Source organism: Brassica napus, unplaced genomic scaffold (assembly GCF_020379485.1).
Source record: "Brassica napus cultivar Da-Ae unplaced genomic scaffold, Da-Ae ScsIHWf_1814;HRSCAF=2450, whole genome shotgun sequence".
Lineage (NCBI taxonomy): Eukaryota > Viridiplantae > Streptophyta > Magnoliopsida > Brassicales > Brassicaceae > Brassica > Brassica napus.
Genome location: NW_026015230.1, coordinates 15598 through 28131, shown reverse-complemented (window position 1 = coordinate 28131; position 12534 = coordinate 15598). Strand labels below are relative to the sequence as shown.

The window sequence follows — 12534 nt, the reverse complement described above, 5'->3', positions numbered from 1 at the left end:
ATATTACACACCAACAGACTGGATACTACACACCAGACACTCTTTTAACTCGTGAAAGCAAAGGAGAAGAAAACACAAGGTTTAAACAAAAGATCACTTAGATTAGAATAAGGGTTTGTGATACACTTAAATAGAGAGATCCTTGTACATGCACAAGGTCTCGAAAACATAAGAAAACTTAAAGGAAAAGGCTCCACACGGTTTCAAAGTAATAACACAACACTTAGACTAAAACATAATATAAGATAGATGATGAAGTCGGTCCAAGATGCCTTAGGCCGAGTTGCATCCAAGATACATCAACTAGGAATGTGTAAGTGAACTTGATACCTCATTAAAAACCTTGATTAGAAAACCCAGTGGGACAAAACTAATCAAGGGAAAAAGAGTATACCAAGCCACTTGCCTAGATGATGATCAGCTTGATGGTAAGATCACATGAATGGTGATGAGTGTGTCTTGGTGGCTCAAGCTTCTACCAAGACAGTCTTCTTGCTTCTTAGAGATCTTCAGTATGTTTCCAACGGCTTCCTTGAGTCTCCTTGTCATTGCACGAGTGATAGGACCTGTGGGAATGGCTAGGACAGCTTCCTCTTCAGCTAGTGTATCTTCAGTCTCTCCTTCTTCATCTTTATCAACTAGCTGGTCCATGATCATATCATCCCCTCCCACTTGAAAAGGATTTGTCCTCAAATCTGGCTCATCTGCAATAAAAGGGATCAAGTCAGTAACATTGAAGCTATTACTCACATCATACTTACCTTGCAAATCCAGTTTGTAGGCATTGTTGCTGATCTTCCTTATGACCTTAAAAGGTCCATCAATCCGCGGCATCAGCTTGGACTTCCTTTCATTGGGAAACCTCTCTTTCCTTAGGTGAATCCAGACCTGATCACCCACTTCAAAGACCATCTCACGCCTTCCTTTGTTAGCATGCTTAACATACTGTTTGGTTGTTGCCTCAATGTTGAGCCTAGCCTGCTCGTGGAGTTGTTTCACCATCTCTGCCTTCTTTTTGCCATCAATGCTGACCCTTTCACACTCAGGTAAAGGGATTAAATCCAAAGGAGAGTTGGGATTGAACCCATAAACAATCTCAAAAGGAGAAAACTTAGAAGTAGAATGCACAGCATGATTGTATGCAAATTCACAATGAGGCAAATAGTCTTCCCATGATTTCAAGTTTTTCTTTATGAATGCACGCAAGAGTGTTCCTAGAGTCCTATTAACTACTTCAGTTTGTCCATCAGTTTGTGGATGACAAGTAGTAGAAAACAAGAGTTTAGTACCTAGCTTAGACCAAAGAGTCTTCCAAAAATAACTAAGAAACTTAGTATCTCTATCAGAAACAATAGTCTTAGGCATGCCATGTATGCGCACAATCTCTTTAAAGAACAAGTTAGCAATATGCAATGCATCATCAGTTTTGTGACAAGCTATGAAATGTGCCATCTTTGAGAACCTATCCACAACCACAAAGATAGAATCCTTTCCAGTCCTAGTTCTAGGCAATCCAACAATGAAATCCATAGATATGTCATTCCAAGGATGATAAGGTATAGGGAGAGGAGTATACAAACCGTGAGACTGAACCTTAGACTTGGCTTGCTTGCAAGTTGCACATCTCTCACATAGTTTCTCCACATCTCTTTTCATCCGAGGCCAAAAGAAGTGATCCTGCAAAGTTTTAAGAGTCTTTGCAATACCAAAGTGACCCATGAGACTTCCTCCATGAGATTCCCTAACAAACAAGTCTCTCAAAGAACAGTTAGGCACACACAATCGATTATCATAGAAAAGAAAACCATCATGTCTAAAGTAGTGTCCCACAGCAAATTTCTCACAAGAGTTGTAAGCCTCTTTAAAATCAGGATCATTCTCATACATTCCTTTAATCTGCTCAAATCCTAATAGCTTAGCATCAAGAGTGTTCAAGAGAACATACCTTCTGGATAGTGCATCAGCAACTATGTTTTCCTTACCTTGTTTATACTTGATGACATAAGGAAATGTCTCAATGAACTCAACCCACCTTGCGTGTCTCTTGCTGAGTTTGTGCTGTCCTTTGAGGTATTTGAGAGACTCATGATCTGTGTGTATGACGAACTCTTTAGGCCAGAGGTAGTGTTGCCAAGTCTGCAAGGCTCTCACCAAGGCATATAGTTCTTTATCATAAGTTGCATAGTTGAGGGTAGCTCCTCCAAGCTTCTCACTGAAGTATGCAATGGGTCTCTTCTCCTGCATCAATACAGCACCAATTCCAATTCCTGAAGCATCACATTCTATTTCAAAAGTTTTATTAAAATCAGGAAGTATAAGAAGAGGGGCATTAGTAAGCTTCTCTTTTAGGCATTGAAAGGCAAGTTCTTGTGCTTCTCCCCACTTGAATCCGACTTCTTTCTTGATTACTTCAGTCAAGGGAGATGCTATGGTGCTGAAGTCTTTCACAAAGCGCCTATAGAAACCAGCAAGTCCATGGAAGCTCCTTACTTCACTCACTGTCTTAGGAATTGGCCATTCTCGTATAGCTCTTACTTTCTCCGGATCAACTTTAACCCCATCTGCACCCACAATAAAGCCTAAAAAGACCAAGTGATCCGTTCCAAAAGTACACTTCTTAAGGTTAGCAAAAAGAGATTCCTTTCTAAGCACATCAAGAACAGCTCTAAGATGTTCTATATGATCATTAAAGCTCTTACTGTATACAAGGATGTCATCAAAGTATACCACAACAAATATGCCAATGAATGATCTAAGAACATGATTCATTAATCTCATGAATGTACTAGGTGCATTGGTTAATCCAAATGGCATGACTAACCACTCATATAGACCATGTTTAGTTTTGAATGCAGTTTTCCATTCATCTCCTTCTTTCATCCTAATCTGATGGTATCCACTTTTCAAATCAATCTTAGAAAATATGCAAGAACCATGCAATTCATCAAGCATATCATCTAATCTAGGAATAGGATGGCGATACTTTACAGTGATATTGTTGATGGCTCTGCAATCAACACACATGCGCCAGCTCCCATCTTTCTTGGGCACAAGTAGCACTGGAACAGCACAAGGACTCATGCTCTCTCGGATATGCCCTTTCTCCATCAGTTCCTCCACTTGCCTTTGTAGTTCTTTGGTCTCCACCGGATTGGTTCTGTATGCTGGCCTATTGGGAAGTGTAGAACCGGGCACAAAATCAATTTGGTGCTCAATCCCTCGCACTGGTGGTAGTCCATTGGGACTATCTTCTGGAAAAACATCTTGATATTCCTGTAAAAGATTGACAAGTTCACTCGGATACTCCGGTGCAATGTTAGTAGTAGTCAAGAGGGATTCCTTATAGATAAACAAAAGAATAGGAAGGTTAGAGCAGAGAGATCTTTTAACATCACCAGACTTGGCATAGAAGTTTAGTTGCTTTGTTGATTCAGCGGGAAGATCTATCTCTTTCTTCTTTTGTAGCTGGAGCTGATCAACCTGAACTTCCTTAGGAGTCATAGGCACAAGAACTGTCTTTCTCCCTTTAAACTCAAAGGTGTGCTTGTTGGCATACCCATCATGTATCACACGTCTATCTGATTGCCACGGCCTTCCAAGGAGAATGTGTCCAGCTTCCATAGGCAACACATCACAAAGAATCTCATCTTCATATTTACCAATGGCTAAGGGAACCATAACCTGAGTAGATACTCTCATCTCGCCCTCTTCATTGAGCCATTGGAGCCTATATGGTTTAGGATGCTTCTGGACCCTCAAACCCAACTTTTTAACCATAGTCTCACTCGCAACGTTGACACAACTGCCTCCATCCACAATAAGACTACAGACCTTTCCTTGCACTAGACATCTAGTATAGAAGAGATTCTCTCTTTGCTCCATCTCTTCGGTCTTGCTTTGAAGACTCAAGGTTCTTCTAGCAACTAGCAACCTTCCAGCGACCGGGTTGGCAACATACTCCTCTTCTGAACTGTGATCTTCTTCAGCCTCTGTCTCCTCATCAGCAGATTCATATTCTCCATTGTCATGAAGGATCATCACGCGTTTGTTGGTGCACTCATTAGCGTAGTGTCCTCTTCCTTGGCACTTAAAACACTTAACATCTCTTGATCTTGTAGTAGAAGCTTCAGCTTTCCCTTTATCCTTGCTGAAAGAACTAATAGGTTTGTCCTCGTCTTTTGATATGGCTTGCTCTCTTTCTGGTGGCTTGGTTTATCTTCCTTAGCACCTTGATACTTAGTTCCATAGTTGCCCCGAGAGTGACCCTTTCTCTTTACTTGTTGTTCCACTAGGATGGCTTTGTGTAGCATCTCCTCCATCTCCAAGTAGTGCTGCATCTCCACACTGTCTTGTATCTCACGGTTGAGTCCTCCAAGAAACCGTGCCATAGTAGCTTCTCTATCCTCAGATATGCAAGCTCTTAACATCAACAACTCCATCTCCTGATAGTATTCTTCGACTGTCCGTGAGCCTTGCGTGAGTTTTCTTAGCCTCTGATGGAGATCCCGGTGGTAATGGCTAGGTACAAATCTCTTGCGCATAAGAGCCTTCATCTCTGCCCAAGTCTCAACAGGAAATTCCCCATTGCGCCTTCTATTGGTGACTAGTTGATCCCACCAACTCAAAGCATAATCATAGAACTCAGTAACAGCAATTTGAATCTTCTTAGCTTCTGAATAACGCCGGCAATTGAAGACTAGATCAATCTTCTTCTCCCATTCTAGGTAAGCATCAGGATCGGCTTTGCCATGGAAAGGAGGTATCTTGATCTTAACTCCAGCAAGCTCATCTCTTTGATACCTACGTCCTTCATGGTCACGTCTAGATCTTCTACTGCTGTGTCTAGAGGGAGAGCTACGCCTAGAAGCCGAGCTGTGTCGTGCCCTATCTCTTTCATAAAAGTTATCAGTTTCTTGTGAACCAGCATGCTCTTGTCGTTCACGCCCATTTCTCCTTGGTGCTTGCTGATGATCAGACGTTTGGTCTTGTCTACCAGGGGCTCTCTGATCGTATCTCTCATCCAGCAACTTCACCAAGTCTTCCATTACTTGTTTAGTGATAGCTTCTTGTAAGAGTTTGTTTCTTCTCATATACGTTGCATCATCTTCCTCAGTTCCCATTGTTTCCTGTTACACACGAAAGACTGAAACAAGTAAGTAGTTCCAAGGGCAATTTGATTTATGATTCGAGAATCAAATAAAGAAACAATCGGAAACAATCAAGATCAACCAACAAATCTCAAGCAACGCGGCAAATCAATACCGTGATCAACAAGTAAGGAATTCAAATCGATTATATTGAAACAATCAACCCCGATTTATCAGAAAAGGATTCGAGATTCAACAGGTGATGATTTGAGATTAAACAAATCCTGATCTATGGTTCTAGTAACAGATCGAATCACACGAACACAAGGAACTTTCGGATCAAGCAAACTAGTAACGTAATCGACAAGAATGTGAAAGGTTTTGTTCAAAACTTGATCAGAATCTTCAGATCTATCAATTTGAACCACGAAACAATAGATCTATCAATCCTATCAATGATAATAATCAGATCGAGTGAGAAACAACACGCAAAACCCAAATGATCAATGATATAAAACGATGAACACAGATCTTATGAAATCGCAAAAGAGAAATCGAAACTCCCCTTCCAGAGTGCTCTGATACCACTTAATGAGATCCTAGGACCCTTCTCTGGATGGTTTGGATAGATCCTTGCATAAACGAATCAAAGACTCAAGTTTATCAAGGCTGTGGATCGAATGGTGACACAAGAGGCTGCGGAAAGGCTCCTTGATACTCCTAGGCTTAGATCGGATATGACACACCTTTCTAAAACCCTTGGGCGTTGGATATTACACACCAACAGACTGGATACTACACACCAGACACTCTTTTAACTCGTGAAAGCAAGGAGAAGAAAACACAAGGTTTAAACAAAAGATAACTTAGATTAGAATGAGGGTTTGTGATACACTTAAATAGAGAGATCCTTGTACATGCACAAGGTCTCGAAAACATAAGAAAACTTAAAGGAAAAGGCTCCACACGGTTTCAAAGTAATAACACAACACTTAGACTAAAACATAATATAAGATAGATGATGAAGTCGGTCCAAGATGCCTTAGGCCGAGTTGCATCCAAGATACATCAACTAGGAATGTGTAAGTGAACTTGATACCTCATTAAAAACCTTGATTAGAAAACCCAGTGGGACAAAACTAATCAAGGGAAAAAGAGTATACCAAGCCACTTGCCTAGATGATGATCAGCTTGATGTTAAGATCACATGAATGGTGATGAGTGTGTCTTGGTGGCTCAAGCTTCTACCAAGACAGTCTTCTTGCTCCTTAGAGATCTTCAGTATGTTTCCAACAGCTTCCTTGAGTCTCCTTGTCATTGCACGAGTGATAGGACCTGTGGGAATGGCTAGGACAGCTTCCTCTTCAGCTAGTGTATCTTCAGTCTCTCCTTCTTCATCTTTATCAACTAGCTGGTCCATGATCATATCAGACAGCTTCTTCGTCGTTCCAATCAAACCAGGATGAGTCACTTTGTAAGAAGCTTGATTTTGATACATAAATGGTGGGGAACACCAGGATGTTGAATAAATCTCATAGGAGTTGGGATGAAGAAGTTATCCCACTTTCTAATCAGGTGATTCCAGTTTCCCAGTTTGGGAATAGGACAGCTTCTTCGTCGTTCCAATCAAACCAGGATGAATCACTTTGTAAGAAGCTTGATTTGGATACATAAAGTGTTGGAGAATCACCAGGAAGTTGAATAATGTTGAACTGAAGAGAAGAATGGAGCTTGTGCATAAATAGGGGCAAGCTCTTGAAGATCTTAAGAAGAGTTCTATGAAGCTTCAGAAGAGATGAGAAGCTGATATAAGGTTGGGACAATGGCTAAGAAGAGTTCAGATAGAAGTGGAGTAGTCTTTGGATGAGTTAAGGAGAGAAAGGTAGATGGTGCAAAGATAGGGACAGCCATGTACGGCCATGTACGGATGGTACGGCCCGGGAAGGACATGGCTGATCCAAAAGAGTTTCTATCAAGTCTTGGGATGTTTTGGAGTTGTGCAAAGATAGGGCGCAATGTGAGAGAAGCAACCCTAATCCGTACACTCAGCTGATGAAGACTTGTGATACAAGGCATGAAGAAGGCTTAGGGCAAGAGAGCAAAGATCCTAAAGGCATATACTGTCCGAGATGCTTTAGGAAGTAACCAGGAAGGTGCTGAGCTCTCTTGACCGTTTATGGATAAGAAACCTTATCCATACAGCTTGTTCAAATTCAAATGTGCAAGCTGGCGTGAGCTGTAAAGTAAAGGCAAAGAAGAGATCATGTATCTGGCCAAAGGAGAGGGAAGATACATGGAGCTTTAAGTAAAGCAATCAGGCGCCAGCAAGGGAGAACCAATCACCATTCAGTCTACCTTGACCATATCCAAAGCTACATCCAAGCCATCCATTTCCCAAAGTCATTTAGAGCCATCAGATTTAGGTTTATGAGTTTCAGAGTGTGAAAACATATATAAACTGATGTATGGTCGATTGTAAACTCTTAAGAGAGTATGGGGGTTTTCCCCATCTCCTTCATAAATATAAAAGTGTGTTCTTGATCAGATTCCCTTAATCTACCCCTTTCTTAGTCTCTAATCTCTTAATCTCTCTAAGTCTCTTTGTTTCTGATTCAAGTTCATACTAGTTTCATCAGACCTCTTATTCAACTAGTTCAAGACCTTATTCTTTGCCTCTAATGGCTTCTCATACACATACACAGCCAGAGCTCTCAAATCTCATATGGTATCAGAGCCAGGTTCATCAGAACCTGAGCTGAAGCTTCCGCAAACACACTGCTCTCTCCTCAGCTCAAATCCAAACCATTGAAGCTCTCTCCATCCGGTTCAGCTCCTTATGAAGAAGAAGACTGAAGCTTGGCGAGTTCTCATGGTTCCTCATCCTGTTCTCTTCCTGTCCTGATGGTGATTCTCCTTGGAAGCAGAGGTGTATGGACAAGGCCTAGCTATCCTTGTACCAAGGCGCCTTGTCCAAGAGAAGAACACATCCGGTTCCAAAGAAGATGGTGTCAAGAGCTTGGCGCCTAGTGGAGATGAAGAAAGGAGGGGTCTTTGAAGCTGATGGTACAAGATGGAGGCCATGAACTGAAGGTGAAGGAGGTGGGTGACGATCCACACTCTCAAGTCCAACAAAGCATGGCCGGTTTCATGAAAGGTTAAGGAACCAATCTGGTTCCTTGTGGTAAACGATTCTTAAAACCTTCTTGATGATGAGCAGATGATAAGATGAGTTGTGTATTGTGATGTGTAGTGATTGTTAAACCTGAGGATAATGTGATTGCTAAATATAATTAGTTGAATCTGTCCCAGGATGCTTTAAAGGCTTGTTTAGTGTTTAAAGAGTAAAATGCTTGCTCCTGTTAAGTAATGAGTTTGCTAAATGTGAAATGATATTGTTTGAAGCTCATGAACTGAAAACAGATTGAAAGTAATGCATTGTCTGATGTTAAGTGATGATAGTAATGCTTAGCCTAAGTTATAAATGAATGTGTGATGGATTGTATTGTTGCATTCATGAATTAAAACTGATTAAGGCTAGTGCATACTGTCAAATGGCTGTCTTACATTGAAGCATTAGATTCATGTCTAAATGCTGAGTAAAGAAGCTTTAAAAATTGCCTAAGTAGCTTGTATTGAATCTGTTAGGATCATGCTAGTGCTTAGAGAGTTTGCTTGCAAAGATTAGAACTTGAAAATGTCTAGTTTAATCTGTTGCATTGCTTAAAGACATTGGTGTTCAAACTTGATGATGCATCAAGGGTTGACCCAATGCACTTGTGTCTTATCTTTGCTGGAGTTTGAGTGATGTTTCAGGTTCACAAGAGGTGTTCTTGGTTCACCATCCATCCGAGTTGAAAGAGGAAGACTTTGCCCATTGTGTGGAGCAATGGAGAGTTGATACAAGAGTGGTGATGCGCCACTGGTGTGAAGTCTCACTGAAGCTCACTTGCAAGCTTGGACCTATACTCAATCCAAGCTTGAGGAGGGGAGTTGAGTGAGCTTCCAAGCGATCCAAGAAGTCCATTGCAAGCATCTGAAGAAGGAGCCATCCGGGCTTAGGCTGTGGCGAGTCTATTCAAGAGAGTACTCAAACTAAGACAGAGTACTCTTGGCTGTGAGAAGATGAAGGCAACTCTATCAAGGCGGCTTCTAGTGTGAAGTGATTGGAGAGATAGCTGAAGCTTCCACAAGCATTCCATGAAGATGGCAAGATCAGAAGAGGAGCGGCAATGGTGTGTGTGTGAGGATCATGAAGCAATCCATTCAAGCTTGTTCCTGTGAGAGTCTCAAGCTTGAGGGGGAGTGTTGAAGCTTACATGATCCAAGAGAGTAAGGTGGCGACTCTAGAAGAAGAAGAAGCAGCCAAGACTCAGTAAGAGAAGTTGTATCTCCAAGAAGAGGCTGATCTGGTGTGTCCGAACACTTCAACCTAACAAGAGGTTAGGTGAAAGGGGGAGAGACCAAGATTAGGCAGTAAGGAGAGTACAAGGCGTGGGGTGATTGTAGAGGCCATGATCCAGAGTCTTTGTGTCCCTTACATTGTTGGTAAGGCACAAAGACTCACTGGCCAATCCCTAGGCCTTGGAGACTTTACTCTTTTTCCCTCATCAAGGTTTTGTCCCAAAGGGTTTTCCTTGGTGAGGTTTTTAATGAGGAAGTTCTTCAGGGTTCCAAGCTTGACTTAGGATCAACTAAAGTCAAGCTTGAGGGGGAGTGTTGAACTGAAGAGAAGAATGGAGCTTGTGCATAAATAGGGGCAAGCTCTTGAAGATCTTAAGAAGAGTTCTATGAAGCTTCAGAAGAGATGAGAAGCTGATATAAGGTTGGGACAATGGCTAAGAAGAGTTCAGATAGAAGTGGAGTAGTCTTTGGATGAGTTAAGGAGAGAAAGGTAGATGGTGCAAAGATAGGGACAGCCATGTACGGCCATGTACGGATGGTACGGCCCGGGAAGGACATGGCTGATCCAAAAGAGTTTCTATCAAGTCTTGGGATGTTTTGGAGTTGTGCAAAGATAGGGCGCAATGTGAGAGAAGCAACCCTAATCCGTACACTCAGCTGATGAAGACTTGTGATACAAGGCATGAAGAAGGCTTAGGGCAAGAGAGCAAAGATCCTAAAGGCATATACTGTCCGAGATGCTTTAGGAAGTAACCAGGAAGGTGCTGAGCTCTCTTGACCGTTTATGGATAAGAAACCTTATCCATACAGCTTGTTCAAATTCAAATGTGCAAGCTGGCGTGAGCTGTAAAGTAAAGGCAAAGAAGAGATCATGTATCTGGCCAAAGGAGAGGGAAGATACATGGAGCTTTAAGTAAAGCAATCAGGCGCCAGCAAGGGAGAACCAATCACCATTCAGTCTACCTTGACCATATCCAAAGCTACATCCAAGCCATCCATTTCCCAAAGTCATTTAGAGCCATCAGATTTAGGTTTATGAGTTTCAGAGTGTGAAAACATATATAAACTGATGTATGGTCGATTGTAAACTCTTAAGAGAGTATGGGGGTTTTCCCCATCTCCTTCATAAATATAAAAGTGTGTTCTTGATCAGATTCCCTTAATCTACCCCTTTCTTAGTCTCTAATCTCTTAATCTCTCTAAGTCTCTTTGTTTCTGATTCAAGTTCATACTAGTTTCATCAGACCTCTTATTCAACTAGTTCAAGACCTTATTCTTTGCCTCTAATGGCTTCTCATACACATACACAGCCAGAGCTCTCAAATCTCATATAAATCTCATAGGAGTTGGCATGAAGAAGTTATCCATATTTCAAATCAGGTGATTCCAGTTTCCCAGTTTGGGAATAGGACAGCTTCTTCTTCGTCGTTCCAATCAAACCAGGATGAATCACTTTGTAAGATGCTTGATTTGGATACATAAAGTGTTGGAGAATCACCAGGAAGTTTAATAAATCTCATAGGAGTTGGAATGAAAAAGTTATCCCACTTTCTAATCAGGTGATTCCAGTTTCCCAGTTTGGGAATAGGACAGCTTCTTCGTCGTTCCAATCAAACCAGGATGAATCACTTTGTAAGAAGCTTGATTTTGATACATAAAATGGTGGGGAAACACCAGAAAGTTGAATAAATCTCATAGGAGTTGGGATGAAGAAGTTATCCCACTTTCAAATCAGGTGATTCCAGTTTCCCAGTTTGGGAATAGGACAGCTTCTTCGTAGTTCCAATCAAACCAGGATGAGTCACTTTGTAAGAAGCTTGATTTTGATACATAAAATGGTGGAGAAACACCAGGAAGTTGAATAAATCTCATAGGAGTTGGGATGAAGAAGTTATCCCACTTTCAAATCAGGTGATTCCAGTTTCCCAGTTTGGGAATAGGACAGCTTCTTCGTCAATCCAATCAAACCGGGATGAATCACTTTGTAAGAAGCTTGATTTTGATACATAAAATGGTGGGGAAACACCAGGAAGTTGAAAAAATCTCATAGGAGTTGGGATGAAGAAGTTATCCCACTTTCTAATCAGGTGATTCCAGTTTCCCAGTTTGGGAATAGGACAGCTTTTCCGTCGTTCCAATCAAACCAGGATGAATCACTTTGTGAGAAGCTTGATTTGGATACATAAAGTGTTGGAGAATCACCAGGAAGTTGAATAAATCTCATAGGAGTTGGGATGAAGAAGTTAACCCACTTTCTAATCAGGTGATTCCAGTTTCCCAGTTTGGGAATAGGACAGCTTCTCCATCGTTCCAATCAAACCAGGATGAATCACTTTGTAAGAAGCTTGATTTGGATACATAAAGTGTTGGAGAACCACCAGGAAGTTGAATAAATCTCATAGGAGTTGGGATGAAAAAGTTATCCCACTTTCAAATCAGGTGATTCCAGTTTCCCAGTTCGGGAATAGGACAGGTTCTTCGTCGTTCCAATCAAACCAGGATGAGTCACTTTGTAAGAAGCTTGATTTTGATACATAAAATGGTGGAGAAACACCAGGAAGTTGAATAAATCTCATAGGAGTTGGGATGAAGAAGTTATCCCACTTTCTAATCAGGTGATTCCAGTTTCCCAGTTTGGGAATAGGACAGCTTCTCCATCGTTTCAATCAAACCAGGATTAATCACTTTGTAAGAAGCTTGATTTGGATACATAATGTGTTGGAGAATCACCAGGAAGTTGAATAAATCTCATAGGAGTTGGGATGAAGAAGTTATCCCACTTTCAAATCAGGTGATTCCAGTTTCCCAGTTTGGGAATAGGACAGCTTCTTCGTCGTTCCAATCAAACGAGGATGAGTCACTTTGTAAGAAGCTTGATTTTGATACATAAAATGGTGGGAAACACCAGGATGTTGAATAAATCTCATAGGAGTTGGGATGAAGAAGTTATCCCACTTTCAAATCAGGTGATTCCAGTTTCCCAGTTTGGAATAGGACAGCTTCTTCGTCGTTCCAATCAAACCAGGATGAGTCACTTTGTAAGAAG

General features: G+C 41.3%; 1 pseudogene; it reads right to left on the bottom strand.

Annotated features, from left to right (window-relative positions):
- Positions 1-492: 492 nt before the first annotated feature.
- On the bottom strand, positions 493-5492 carry LOC106417022 (annotated as a pseudogene).
- Positions 5493-12534: the final 7042 nt, after the last annotated feature.